Below are 15,845 nucleotides of genomic sequence, written 5' to 3'. Positions count from 1 at the left end.
CAACTTTTCCGCCCTTCCTTGCTTCAGGGACGGGATGCTACAGGAGACGCTAAATATGTTATGAGCCCTGCTGCTGCCAAGCCTCCTCGGTGTAGGTTCACATAACTCCCGAATCATTTCACGCAATGCTCGACTCCTTGGGTCCTCACCCGGCCAGCCGGGCGGGATCGGTTACGAAACGAATGGACGAACAATGCTCGTTACGACTGTTGATATGATTTTGTTCCTCCACCAGCGTCGCATCTTGTCGCCTCATCTGGAGGCGCATCTAACGACGATGACAACGCAACCCCCACCCGTATGTATGTTTGGTGGCAAAAGCCCTGAGTTGGTGCCTGCCTCACCTGCTTTGCTGCACAACTGCTGACAACCAGGAAGGTATTTCAGGTCCATCCAGGAAACAGCACCACCAGGAATTTGAATCTTTTATTGGCTTGGTGGAGCGCGCTCTTCTCGGTTGGCCGTCGTCGCTCCCCGAAGATCCTCGTCACCCTGCCTGCCCGTGTCTTATATTGTGATAGCTTTTAGCCTGCATTACATGGCTGTTGCACGTCATTGGAAGCAAACCGACCGAAGCAACGACGCAGCAACGGGGTTGTGTCCGTTTCCGGTCCGGATTTCAGTTGCCGCGCGCGGAGCACTCGGTTCGGACTTCGGTGCCGTAACAAACTCAGTTTTATCTTCAACTGCTCGGAATAGGAAGGGCACAAGTTGTGTCCATCCGCCGTCATCATCGTTGTTGATGCGAGGCGGGGGTAAGGGCTACTCGGTGACCGTTTCCCAAAGTTAATTGGTGGTTTTGATGGGTAATGCTTTTTGGGACTTTGTGGCTTAGCGATGGGTCACATGGGATCGTCTGTGGTTGGGAAATTAGTTGCTAAAGGACAGGCCCCCAAATATGGACTTGATGAATTGATTTTTGTATAAGCCATGAAGGTTAAGGAAAATTTAAGTTTTAGGGCGGTATTTCATCATCGGTCATGATTCCAGATTATTTCTAGACCAACATTTGAAAAGGGCGTAACAGCCAAAATTTATTTCTACTGATTCCTCATGTAGACGAGCTATAGCTATATATGTAGACCAGGAATCAGAAGGGATAAATTTTGGCTGTTACGCCCTTTTCAAATGTTGGTCTAGATTTATTTATTTAAACTAAGGGCGAAGTGGCCTCTGCGGTACATTGGTCCTCCACGAGCAATGTCAAAATGTATTTGAATGATAAGCTTTTTTTGTTAAATATCTTGGCTGTGCATATGGACAGCACATGTTTCGAAATGGACAGATTGAAATGAAATTTGCGAAAAAGAATCCACGTGTCTTGGAGTGACTCGGACCCTCAACCTCATACTCTCTAGATAGGCGTTATAATCTCTACACAACAAGACCACTTGAAGGTCACATTTGCGGAAAAGCCATCAGAATCCGAGTACCAACCTCTACCGAGGTAATTTTTTTTTTGCAATATCTTTCGGAGATATTGTAGTTTTATTAAATAGTCAGAGAAAGTGTACAAATTCGGTACTTTTTCTTTACATGTTATAATTTCATCAAGATTGCACCAATATTTGATTTTAAATTAAAGACAATTCAAAACCAAATGAGGGGGTCAAAGGCAAAGGGGTGTAAGTGACAAAAAGTTAGTTTTGAGAAAAATGGGCGCAAAGTTTTTCAATATTTTTTAGCTCCATACAAATTGTATAGAAGTTCAAAAAATTTACAATTTTCTATGAATTTTCACATTTTTTATAAACATCGTACAAACTATATCGACATATTACCGCAAAGCTCGAGAATCAAAGCATTTTTTTCTGTAGCCAACTCAATTTTGACAAAAATGTCACTTACACCCCTCTGCTTCTAACCCCCTCAAATAAATGGGAATATTTTCCAGTTAACATAGCTTTTTTTCGATGAAGTTGGTTACCTGAATTACAAGATTTGGTCGCAGTATATGGACGGAGCAATAAAATATTATCAAAACGAATGGGTGACCCAAAAAAATGTGAAAGGACTCAATATTTGATTTTTTACTTAAAAAAGCTCATTTTTCAAAAAACGATCTAGCGCGACCTCGAAACGATTTTTTAGAAAGTCGGTTTGTTCTACAAAAACTTTTTTTCAAATTCCGACAGGATTTCATTCGACATCCAGCGAGAATTCATTTGAAATCCGACAGAAATTGTTTCGAATATCGACAGAAATTTATTCGAATTTCCACAGGAATTCATTCGATTTCCAACAGGAGTTCCATTCGAATTCCGACAGGAATTCCATTCGAATTCTGACAGTTATTTCATTCAAATTCCGACTGGCATTCATTCGAATTCCGACAAGAATTCATTCGACTTGATTCGAATTCCGATAGGAACTCATTCGAATTCGGAATTCCGACAGGAATTCATTCGAATACCGACAGGAATTCATTCGAATTCCGACAGGAATTCATTCGAATTCCGACAGGAGTTCATTCGAATTCCGACCGGAATTCATTTGAATTCTGACAGGAATTCATTCTAATTCCGACAGGAATTCATTCTAATTCCGACAGGAATTCATTCTAATTCCGACAGGAATTCATTCTAATTCCGACAGAAATTCATTCGAAATCCAACAGGAATTCATTCAAATTCCGACAGATATTCATTTGAATTCCGACAGAAATTTATTCGAAATCCGACAGGAATTCATTCGAAATCCGACAGAAATTCATTTCAATTCCGACAGGAATGCATTTGAGTTCCAAGAAAAAATCATTCGAACTCCGACAGGAATTCATTCGAATTCCGACAGACATTCATTTGAATTCCGACATAAATTTATTCGAAATCTGACAGGAATTCATTCGAAATCCAACAGGAATTCATTCGAATTTCGACAGGAATTCATTCGAATTCCGACAGGAATTCATTCGAATTCCGACAGGAATTCATTCGAATTCCGATAGGAATTCATTCGAAATCCGACAGAAATTCATTCCGATTCCGACAGGAATTCATTCTGATTCCGACAGGGATTCATTCGAATTCCGACAGGGATTCATTCGAATTTCGACAGATTTCATTCAAATTCCGACAGGGATTCATTCTAATTCCAACAGGAATGCATTTGAGTTTCGAGAAAATTTCATTCGAAATCCAACAGGAATTTATTCAAATTTCGACAGACATTCATTTGAATTCCGACAGAAATTTATTCGAAATCCGACAGGAATTCATTTGAATTCCGACAGGAATTCATTTGAATTCCGACAGGAATTCATTCTAATTCCGATATAAATGCATTTGAGTTTCGAGAAAAATTCATTCGAATTCCGACAAGAATTCATTCGAATTCCGACAGGAGTTCATTAGAATTCCGACAGGAGTTCATTCGAATTCCGACAGAAATTCATTCGAATTCCGACAGAAACTCATTCGCATTCCGATAGGAATTCATTCGAATTCCGACAGGAATGCATTCGAATTCCGACAGGAATGCATTCGAATTCCGACAGGAATTCATTCGAATTCCGCAGGAATTCATTCGAATTCCGACAGGAATTGTTTCGAATTCCGACAGGAATTGTTTCGAATTCATTCAAATTAGGATAGCGAATTCCGACAGGAATTCATTCAAATTAGGATAGCGAATTCCGACAGGAATTCATTCAAATTAGGATAGCGAATTCCGACAGGAATTCATTCAAATTAGGATAGCGAATTCCGACAGGAATTCATTCAAATTAGGATAGCGAATTCCGACAGGAATTCATTCGAATTTCGACAAGAATTCATTCGAATCTCCAACAGGAATTCATTTTATTTTCCAACAGGAATTCACTCGAATTCCGCCGGGTTCTGTTCTGTTTGTTTTGTCCTATCAGAATTTTTGTCCTATCAGAATTTATTCAAATTGCTGTCGTCGTATAATTAAACTTCTATAGGACTTTTGTCAAATTCATGTCGGAATTTTATCAATTCCTGTCAGGATTAAGGAAAACTCGTTGCGGAGTTTAATCAATTCACTATCGGAAATTTGTATAATTTCTATCGAATTTTGTCGAAGAATGTAATACAATCTTCTAACGGAACTTAGTTAGAATAGAAATTCTGGGGCAAAGGCAAATTCAGGTCGTCATTGATAAAATTTTCACTCAGATTTTGGTTGTTTTACTGATCTTCATGTATAAAAACATAATCATTAATATTTTACTTAAACTGAACGAAGACAAATTCCAGACGGTATTCAAAATAGACTAATTATTTGCAAACTAAAATTCTATCGATTCCCAGAATTGTCGCAATTGAGCTGAAAAACACGCGCTCTTAAAAAGGGGACTAATTTTTAATCGTAATCAAAACAACTTGATTCCCATATATTGGCAATGATATTTCGCTTTGCATTGCAGGCCAATTCCCCAAACCGGTCAACTGGAACAATATTTGATATAAATTAAGGGATCATACCCTTTCGGCGCCAATTTCTTCCGAGATGGAAACTTCTGCAAGAAATCCACTCTTTGTGTACGTTTGAGCAGCACCTCCAATAGCCACCCAGCTGCGTTGACGTTGATACTGCTGTTGCTACTTAAACTCCACAATCGCTCCTTCTACCTTCCGAATCAATATTGACCAAAGTTCGGTTTCTGGAGAGCCATCAGCCCGATCGATGGCCGTTCGTCGAAGAAACAAAAGTTTCCGAACCCATCGTTCACAATGTTTACGCCTGAATGTATGATGCGCCCCCCTAACCCCACCTCATTCACAACCGTATGGGCAATGGGCATTGGAAGGACAGCGCAAATATGCTTAATAGATTTCCTCCTTTCTTTCCATTTCGAAGAACTTTTGCCTACCTACATTATGGGGTCGAACATTTGTTACGTTATGGCTTATGCGGGGAGGGCTTCTTACCAAAAACACAATTGGTATAAAGCAAGTCATACTATGGAGGGAGGGTGTTCGGGGTTGAATAACACGAAAATTCTTCCTTACGTAATTAGGGTACCACCCCTAATGTACGGAGGAAGTTGTTTCAGCAGCAGCAGTAGGGCAAGTGCCTTGTAAAAGCATCGCTCAAATAAATGTTATTTATATTTATTTGCCATTCCAACCCGTTCCGAGCATCTGCCTCTGCGTGTTTGTTTTAGTTTGGAGCGTCTTCAAGCTGGAAACTTTCGGCGCAGCATTCTGCGTTCCATCTTCGAGCCATATAGACATTAGGCATCCACTGGCACCTGAGTCGACGACGAGATCGATGGCGGTGCAGTAAGATGGTGGAGGACCGAGAAAATGGACTTTTTTGGGCCTCAAGCGGGAATCGGATGGGTTTCGGTGAACAGAGAGACATACTCGCACAAAGGGTTGGGAAATCCTCTTCAAACTTGTTACGCTCCGAGTTTGGTAGTCTTTGTCGTGCTGAAGCGGTTTCTGCGCTGTAAATGCTCGGACATTTGTATCTGGTTTATGTTGAAGGTGGTCGTGCATTATAAAGGGGGTTGAGAAATTCCACTCGGTAGAAACCAAACTTGATGTTATTCCAAATCGAAGTTATCGAAGCACAAATTGACTTCAAAGTTGAATCAAAATCTAAGTTCAATGTTAATAATCTAATAGGTATCAAATGAACTTACAGTTGCGATTCGGAATTTAAAAAATATTTTCTATATGGATTCAGATAACTCTATTACTACGACACTTGCATCAAAAATATTCCAAATCAAAATCTTTTAAATTTCCAAGAGAAATTCCCTAAAAATTCTACGGCAATTGTTTTGAATTTTATGATTTCTAATGGATCGTATATGCATTTTTTACGCGTCAAAACTTTCCAATTGCCTTCATCGATAAATCAAAGCTTCGGTAGATGGCGTTGGAGTTGATTTTGACTGTGTCGATTTTGTCCTTGATATTTCTTCGTTTCACTAGAACTTATTTAAACATTTTAGAATACAATAAAAATGTATTCTCAAACCGAACAAAAATTCACCTCGGCATAAGAACTTCTAGCCGCAACGTGCTGCCAAAAGACCAGAGACTCATACTAAAGAAAATAATCCTTCATCGTTGATTGGAAAACTGTCTAACACGTTGACGCTATCATGTTATTTATTATTCTCTCGATTTCAAAAGTGGAAAAATATATATATTTTTTAGTGTTTGGGAGGATTTGGATGAATGAATATATCTTCTAAACCAAATAAAAATTATTATGAATAATACCATCTGGCCGTGATGATGCCGTAGAACGTGCATATTTTTGTTTACGTCGCATTTTCTACCGTCCCGAGAGAGAATGAGAGTAAAATGTTGAGAGATTGAGTGAAATTTTGCTTAGGCCGGGAACTGGTTTGAAGTGTGCCGGAAATGCAATCGCTATGACTGAAATGAGTGCTGCACCTCGTTAATTTAAATCAAATAAAAGCTTTTTTAAACGATGTTTAGCAAGAATAGCTATTTTTAAGCAGAAGTGAACCCCATTGCAGTATTGCACGGCTCACAAAATTCAGGAAAAGTTGCTTCCTGTCATAAATATCAATTAAATAATGCAATCGAATGCATGTTAGGCCGGGAATGGGATAAGAAACCCTACCTTTTGGAATTTGTTTACATTCTCGTGTGTAAAATATTAACTGTATAAAATTAGGAAGATCCGAAAAATAACCAAAATCCGAGTAGAAACTTTCTTAATGAATTTGCCTTTGCCCCAGAATTCAAATTCTGACAGATATTTATCTAAGTTGCATTATAAGATTTGATCACATTCAAGCAGGAGTTTTACTAAATTTCGTGAAGAATTTTAATAAATTTTTACTGGAATATGACTAAATTCTGACAGTAGTTTGATTAAACTCCGACAAGAATTGGACAAATAGACGATATTCCGATAATTGATTAAACTCTAACAGAAATTGACAAAAAGTCCCAAGTGGAAGTTTGATTATACTACGACAGCATATTTGAATAAATCCTGACAGGAGAGAAATTTGATTAAACCTTGAATAAGAATTAGGAAAAAAAAAAATTACATGGAATCTGGATCAAATTCTGAGAAGAATTCGTACCAAATTTTGATGGAAATTTGACTAAATTCCGACAGGTGAAGATTTGATTTTGAACTGTGACAGAAAATTAACCAACTCCGAAAAAGAATTGAATTAAACAAAATTCCTGATTTCAACTAAATTCCATAGAGGACAGGCATAACATTCAATTGCATACCGAACCAAAATTTGATCAATTTCTAGAAAGTAACTTGACCATATTCCAAATTCCGAAAGGATATCGAACAAATTTGGAGACAAATTCCACAAAAGTCTGAAAGGAATTTCACCAAATTTTGACAGGAATTTTACAATATTTCGTCCGGAATTTCTCAAATGTTCGACAAGACAATTTTTTATTGAAATTTGACTAAATTGTTGATAAATTCCATTAGGAATTCAATTGAATCCGACAAGGATGATATATTCTGAGTTGAATTCGGACTTAACTCGACAGAAATTTTGACGTAGGAATTTGATGAAAATCATGATACGAATTCTCTGCCAACATTCAGGCGATAGGCATTCACAAATTTTTGACAGAAATTTAACAAAATACCTACAGGACAAAAATTTTACAAAATTCCGACAGGAATTGGACAAGTCCGACAGAAATTTACAACTCTGGTAGACAAAAGTCTGACAGGAATTTATCAAAAGTCCGACACAAATTTCGCTCAAGTCCGACGGGCATTTAACAACATTTTGAATTTGACTATATTCCGACAAATGCTGTCGGAAATAAGTCAAAGTCCTATCAAACTTGGAATTGTTCTCGGCATTTGGGTGTAAATCTCTGCGGGTTGAAAAATGAACCAGTTTTTAGTGGCAAGTGATCAAATTTCTAGTCGAAGTTTTGTGAAATTTCCTGTCGAAATTTTGTGAAATTCCCTACAAGGAATTTAATATATTAACATTTCTGTCGAAATTCAGTCATCTTTTGCTTTCAAAATTTAATCATATTCCGTACGTAAATTTATAAACACTTTGCCGGAATTCAGTTGAATTTTCATCAACATTTTGTCAAACTCCTCGTCGTAATGACCAATGGTGAAATTCTGTCGAGTTGGTAAATATTCCTGTCGGTCGGAATTCAGATAATGAATTCCAGACGAACATTAGTCAAAATTTGATTAACATCTCTTCCTGTCGACTATATTTGAAAGTCTGACAGAAATTGCAATGAAAGTACAAAAGGAATTTGAACCAAATTTCTACATGAATTACAGGAAAACAGGACAGGGGTTGGTTAAACTGAATTTGATTAAATTCCGACGGGAATTTGAAAAAATCTGACTTTGGAATTCGAATAAATTCCGATAATTTTTTGACAGGATATTTGCATATAATTCTCGGACTGAATTTGGAATAAATTCTGACTAGAATTCGAATAAATTCCGACAGGAATTCGGAATATATTGGTGACAGGAATTTGAATTAATTTTCGACAAAATTTGAATAAATTCCGACTGAATTTGAGAAAAATCTCCAACTGGAATTTGAATAAAATTAATTCTGAATTGGAAAAAATTCGACTGAATTCTGAATTTTTGACTAAATTCCGGACAGGAATTTTAAATATATTCTGACAGTGAATTTAAATAGGGGAACGGTTCGCCATCATCCTCATAGCTCCTATTTCCATCCCATCAAAAACAAAAGAAGAAAATGGAAAGGAATTTGGTTTGCTTTTATTATTTTTGTGATTTTTTCAGCAGTGAGCACGCATGTTGACAAAAAGAAGCGAATAACGAATTTGGTGCCGTATTTCTTTGTTTAGCGATGATGATTGATATATGTAAATAGTGAGATTGAGATCGGAACAGTCTCTTATATTCCGGACAGAAAATTTGAATCGAATTTCTGACAGGAATTTGAATAACTGACAGGAATTGGAAATAAAATCTGACTGGAATTTGAAATAAATCAGCGACAGAAATGTGAATAATTTCCGATAAGAGTTTGAATAAATTCCGATAGGAATTTGATTTAAATTGAAATGAAATCTTTACAAGAGAATTTGAGCTTTAAATTCCGACAGGTGAATTTGAATAAATTTGACAGGAATTTTTTATATTTTCAGACAGGAATTTTAATATTTTTTCCACAGATATTTTAATAATTTCCGACTAGACTGAATTCCTGACAGGATCATAGGAATTAATTCTGACAAAGGAATTTGAAAAAATCCTACAGGGAATTATGACAAAATTCACAGCAGGAAGTTGGAAAAAAAAATTACTAAGAATTGATTTACAGGATTTGAAACTAATTCCGATAGGAATTTGAATAAATTTCGACTCTGAATTTGACTGAATTTGGCGCAAAAATGTGGAATTAATTCCCGATAGAAATTTCAAATTAATTCCGACAGGAATTTTAATTTATTCCGACAACAAAGTTCTGTAATAGGACTTTAACTGAAATTCCGATAGGAATTTTGATTAAATTCCGATAGAATTTGAATAAATCTGATAGGAATTTGGAATAAATTCTCATAGAAATTTGAATAAAATTTTGATATAAATTTGAATAAATTCCTACATGAATATGAATTAATTCCGACAGGATTTATCTTTGTCTTTGTCTTTGTCTTAGCAGCCATGCGTAACAAGTTGCCAATAGTATTGAAAGGCATCCTGGAAATGTCGGTTGTATTCCTTGAGCATTTTCTTTGTCTGCATTAATATTTTCAGCATTTCATAAATATGACACCAGTATTAAAACAGCCAGGCCCACCGTGCAGGCTTGAATTTGGGAGAAAATCCAGAACAGGAAAAGATTTTATCTAAATTCCGAAAGGAAATTTTGGCAGTAGTTTGACAAAATGCCGACAGGAATCGCTCTTAAGTTGACCCGGGGAGGCACTACACGCCGTGTTTTTTTTCTATCTTCTGTCTCTTTTATAGCATTGTTAACTCGTAATTTTGGAGCGGCGTATTTCGGTTTACAGTTGTTTGTTAGCTGTAAATATCACATATAAGTATGAAGATTGCGAGTAAGCGCGCGAATGTGATACTTTTTCTAAATTATATTTGTTGTGTAGATAAAAAATTAGGCATTCAATGATGAAAATGATGACGATTTGATTGTTCGTGCTTCCCATATCACGTTAATTCCGTTGAGAATATGTTTTCTATTCCGGTAAATATTTGCTTGAAATTCCATCCATCAGAAGTTGCAAACTGTTCGTGAATTGTTCTCGAGGGTGGATTTTGAAATTATTGCGTATTGGTTTATAGTCAATCTGCTTGACGGAATCACTTTTCAAAGTATTGAAGAGTGGCACACCATTTCGATATCGAAGGAACGCAACTATCATTATTTATTTTTTTCAGCTTAGCTGCCTCGCAGCATGCGTGAAAAGATAAAATGACAGTTGTGCGTTGCTTCCTCGGTATCGAAATACGGTGTGCCCTTGGAAAAACGCGAGTACTTTGAAAATTGATTCCGTCAGGAGTGACCTAAGCGCCACTCTCAGAGAGACCGTTGCATGTAAAGTGAGATGCGTTGAAAGTAATTAAGCACCATTGAGAAAGATGGGCAACGATGTCCTCCGACCAGGTTGTGGCATGATGGTGGCTGATCACGGCTGCCGCAGATGCTGCAGATTGTCGCGCAGCGATGGAGGTCGCACTGGAGCGATAAGGGCTACAAACTAAAGATGCGGAGGAGTGGCGGCTGGATGGAAGGCTTCCTGATAATAACCGTTCCTCGCTTAGTAGCTTCCTTTCCTAACGATCCGGCTTCTTCGCGTACCTATCCGGTTCACCGGGCGAGGACTAAAAGGAAAACTACTAACCATCGGTTCGGGTTCGGTCCGAGCGTAATGATTATTGACGACGTACGGGGACCTGCACTCTCGGGAAATGATCCACGGAATTGGACTTGGGGATCTAATTTTCCTTCGACGCAGAAAAGTTGGTAAAAAACTCAAATTCCCCAAATCTCATCCACGATTCAAATCAAGCGCTGGTGAAACCCTCAATTGACTCATGGGCACAGAGAATCGTCCATGATCTGACTCATGATTTGCATCATTGCGTGATTTTTGCGTGTTCTACTGCGCTAAATTTATCGGAATCAACTTTCTTGCTTAAAACAATGGATAACAAATCCAGGCTATAAACATAAAATACGTTTCGATTCGATATTGACACCTTTTTGGAGTGAAATCCAGCCCTTTCGGGCGAATGAGCAAAACTAAGCCATTCTGCGTGAAAAACCATGCGCGATGCTCTATGCAGAATCGCAAGCTGAGTCAGCTCGTGCATGAGGCTTCGGTGAGTGAGATTTGAGCATGATCTTCTACCAACACTGCGTTTCGACGATTGGATTTCCGGCGACCGCCGAGTTGATTTTTGACCGCGACTACACTCCTCCTCCGTTTAACTGTCTTTACAGGCGTACCTTAACGCACGCTCGAGCTCGATGTCCGTTGGACGAAAATGGACGTTGTTGATTTGACTCCGGTCGAATACTCAAACCAGCCCGTACTAAAAAGTGCAGTGCGATGGAAAAGTCCAACGCGAATTGTTTCATTAACAAAAACTTTACATTAAAACATTAAAATTCGTTTTACCTTTTGTACATTTCACTAACTAACATCAGTTCCTCACAGGGAATTCAAAAACACGTCCTAATGGGAACGTCTGCTACGTTAACTGTTAATTTAGAAATTTGATTAAAATAGACACAACAATTAACTCCAATCACACTTTACCTTTTAGTCAAACTAGCCAAACTCAACTTTAACTATTGAAAAACTTCGTAATCTACTCGCAAACACTTCTTAGCGAAATGATCCAGTTCTTGTCTGAATTTAATTTATAAAGAAACTTATCCTTTTGAAAAGTCACCGGCTCAATTATTTTAAATTTGCCCGCAATAAATTTGAAATGGTGACAAAGAGTGCGCGCCTCTGTGAGTCGATAAAATGAGCACAAGAGAAGAACACTAAGCAACAGTACATGGTCAATTTCTATTTGGATAATAATTTAGTCAAGACGCAAACCTCGTAATCGACAATAGCAAATAAAAAATTCAAATTTCTTTTTTCGTCCGGTCAAAACTATCATTACTTAAGTAATACCTATTTCATTATTTTACTAATTCCGAAATTATTTTAGTTTGTGATTTTTCTTAAAAGAGAAATGCCCAAATTCACTATTTTGACTTGAATTTTGCAATTTATCGAAAAACCCAGATTAATCCACCTAGCAGGATGATGCTCTTCTCGTGCATTATTATAAAATATATTTTGAAAGAATCACATTAGAAAGGTCAGTAAAAGTTTTAGGAGAATAGATCACATTGTTTCGATCATTTTGCATGGTTTTTGCATTAGTTAAAATGCATCGCCGCCATCATTCTTCTATCAAGTTGATCGGGTATATAAACACTATGGGTCTCCGGCCTTCATCAAAAGTTCTTTTTGAAGCAATCATATAGCCTTTCGGTACAACTTTACAAAGAGAAGAGGCAAAACGCAAAACGATATAAAAATTTGCTCTGAATCATCGTCTTTAAGTATTGTATTGTTGTTAGGAGTTTCCGCTTCTTTAATTCCATCAATTATTTTCCCTATAAGGATTACGCTCAGTGGAATTTGGTTTCAATTAAGGAAGTAAGGAAGTTTCTCTTAATTTCATGAGGAATTTTTTTTGAACTATATCTTGCAATCACTTAGATTTCCAATTGCCTAAATTTTGCCGTTTATAAGGTCGTTTGAAGTTTAATCAAATTTCAATCGAATTTCGTCAAAACTCTGTCAAATTGAAATTTTACTGTCGGAATTTATTCAAATTGGAGTCGGAACATAATAAAATCTTTTCAAATTTCTTCCTTAGAAAATTTCGCCAGATTTCTCTCAGAATTTTGTCAAATTTCTTGAAGTCGGAATACAGTGCAACTTTGAATAATAAATTCTACAGAAATTTCACAAAATTCCGACATAAAAAAGATTATCATGTAATCTATATACATAAAAAATAACTTTTTTTTGGAAAAGATGTTTGATTTGATACACATAGTTAAGTTTGCCATCTTAGGGTGTTTTTTAAGAGATATCATGAAAAAGATTCGGCTGGTCAGTGGGACTTGAACCCACACTATTCCATTTAGTACACGGACGTATTACCAATTATACAGTTGGCAGAGAATAGGGTGTGAAATGTTGCACAAAGCAGACTCTGATAGATAATGGGAATTAATTGATATCCCATCGTTATTAAGGCTGGTTATGGAACAACTTCTCGCGCAAGGCCAGCTGTTGTATAATTAAGGGTAATACGTCCGTACTAAAATGGAATAGTGTGGGTTCAAGTCCCACCGGCAGCCGAATCTTTTTCGTAACATCTCTGTTAAAAACACCCTAAGATGGCAAACTTAACTATGTGTATCAAAATTAAACATCTTTTCCAAAAACAAAGAAAATTCTGATTTCCCTCGCAAGTCATCAATCAAGAAAACATAAAAATAACTTTCTGTCTGGTCTGATCTTTATAGACTCCGGAACTACTGAACCGATCGGCGTGAAATGGTATTACTTCGTTCAGTTACGTATTGCTAAGACTTCCCTGAAAAAGACTTCCTGGTGGAAGACTTCCTGAGAAAGTCTCCTGTGGAGGATTCTGCGGATCATCTTTCACGAAGGGAAGACTTCTGGAAGACCTCTTGAGGAAGCTTCTGAGGAAAGACCTTATGAGGAAGACTTCTTGTGGAAGACTTCCTGAGGAAGACTTCCTGAAGAACTCCTGGAGGAGCTCGCTGAAGAAGACTTCTGAGAAAAATGTCTGAGGCAGACTTCCATGGAACAGACTTCCTGTGGAAGACCTTCTGAGGAAGACCTCCCTGAGGAGAAAACTCTCCTTGAGGACGATCTACTGAGGTAGACTTCCTGGGAAGACCTCTGAGTAAGACCTCGACGAAGACCTGAGAAAGACTTTCTGAGAGACTTTTCTTAAGAAGACCTACTGAGGAGAGAAGCTTTCTGAGGACGACCTGCTTTAGAAGACTTCCCTGGAGGAAGACCGTCTAGAAACTTTCTGTGGAAGACTTCCTGTGGAAAACTTCTTGTGAAAGACTTCCTGAGAAAGTCTCCTGTGGAGGATTTCCTGCGGAATACTTCCTGAGGAAGCCTTCCTGTGGAAGACCTCCCTAAGGAAAGCTTCCTGAGGAAGACTTCCTGAAGAAGACCTTCTGGGGAGGATCTTCTGAGGAAGACCTCTGGAGGAAGACTTCCTGAGGAAGACTTACTGTGGAAGACTTCCTGTGGAAGACTTCTTGTTAAGACTCTCCTGAAGGAAGACTGTTGTAGGACTTCCTGAGGAAGACTTTCAGTTAAGGACCTCGCAGGAAGACTTTCTTAAGAAGACCTCCTAGGAAGACTTTCTGGGACGACCTTTCTTAGGAGCACTTCCTGACGAATACCTCCTGTGGAGACTTTCTGAGGACCACTGTGAAGACTCTTCTGGAGGATCACTGTGGAAGACTTCCTGAAAGTCTCCTGTGGAGGATTTCTGAATACTTCCTGAGGAAGACCTCCTAAGGAAAGCATCCGAGGAGACGTCATGCATGAAGACCTCTGAGGAGGATCTTTGAGCAAGACCTCCTGTAGAAGACTCCTCCTGAGGAGAGACTTCGCTGGAAACTTCTGAGGAAGACTTCCTGAAGAAGACTTCCAAGAAGAAGTTCCTGAGGAAGACCTCCTGAGGAAGACTTCTGAGGCACTTCTCTGGAGAAGACCTCCTGATGAGAAGACATTCTATGAAGATTCCTCTGGGGAAGACCCCTCCAGGGAGACTTCCGAGGACGACCTGCTTAAAAAGACTTACCGAGGAAGACCTTCGAGAAACCTCCTGTGGAAGACTTCATGAGAAAGACTTCCATGTGGAAGACTTCTGGGGAGACTTCCTGTGGAAGACTTCCTGTGAGTAAGACCTCCTGTGGAAAACTTTCTGAGGTTCTGAGGAGACCTCTGAGAAAGACTTTCTGAGGTTCTGAAGAGATCTTTCTGAGGAAGACCTCAGAGGAAGACTTTCTGAGGACGCACCTATTTAGGATTTCCTGAGGACTCTGGAGGAAGGCTTCTGAGGAGACTTCCATAAGGGAAGACTTCCTGTGGAAATTTCCTTTGACGACTTCCTGTTGAAGACTCCTTCGGACGACTTCTAGGAAAGACTTCTCTTTTGATGACTTCCTTAAACTTCCTTCGGACGACTTCTTGTGAAAACTGCCTTTTCAACATAAGTTAACTAATGTCAGTGAACCATTTTCATTTGTTGTTAAATTTAGTAGAAATTTTTGATTAGTTTTCCAAAAGGCTCCGCGTTTATTTACTCATCACAGAGCCATCTATTTTAGCCCTTCCAGTCCAACAAATCTAAAGCTTCATCTACACATTCTTCTTTTTCCTCTCCCACAGCGAGGGTAGCGAGCGAACTCCTCAGTCAGAGCAGCAGGTCAACACGCATCGGACAACAAGCAACCAGGACCTGCCACCAAGCAAGGAAAGCCTAACCAAACACGGTGATCGGCGTCGGTGCCATCAGTAAGTATCGTCAACCCATCTTAGTTGGTTTTCTTTGAACTAACTCCGGTCGGCGCTTATCATCGCGAAATCGTTGTTGGACCGGAAAATTGTCCGAATCCGAATCGAAACTGAAGGAACAGCCCTGTGTGCGTCTCGCGGACCGTTGGACGCAGGCGATGTTGCTAAATGTTCGGTGCTATCTCCTTCGGTCGGTTGCTTTTGTCTTTATCTTTATCAACAAAGCAGACCAAAGCAGCTCTTTGATATCGCGCTTTCAGGTTGTTTCTC

At 38.6% G+C, this 15,845-nt stretch overlaps 1 protein-coding gene across 7 annotated transcripts in view; it reads left to right on the top strand.

The window, feature by feature from the left end:
* The window catches only part of LOC134203692 (polypyrimidine tract-binding protein 1), a 723,317-nt gene that overhangs the window by 537,654 nt on the left and 169,818 nt on the right, over window positions 1-15,845 (top strand). For 3 of the 7 annotated variants that reach the window (XM_062678594.1, XM_062678586.1, XM_062678581.1), the window contains exon 1: window positions 15,549-15,575. The exons of the other annotated variants lie outside the window; for them this stretch is intronic. The gene's annotated coding sequence lies outside the window, so the exon portion shown is untranslated. Of the gene's footprint in view, window positions 1-15,548; window positions 15,576-15,845 lie in introns of those variants that run through there. 7 annotated transcript variants of the gene reach the window in all.

This window comes from Armigeres subalbatus, chromosome 1 (assembly GCF_024139115.2).
Source record: "Armigeres subalbatus isolate Guangzhou_Male chromosome 1, GZ_Asu_2, whole genome shotgun sequence".
In the NCBI taxonomy this organism is placed as follows: domain Eukaryota; kingdom Metazoa; phylum Arthropoda; class Insecta; order Diptera; family Culicidae; genus Armigeres; species Armigeres subalbatus.
The sequence above is the reverse complement of the archived record's forward strand: the minus strand, read 5'-3'. Positions and strand labels throughout refer to the sequence as shown.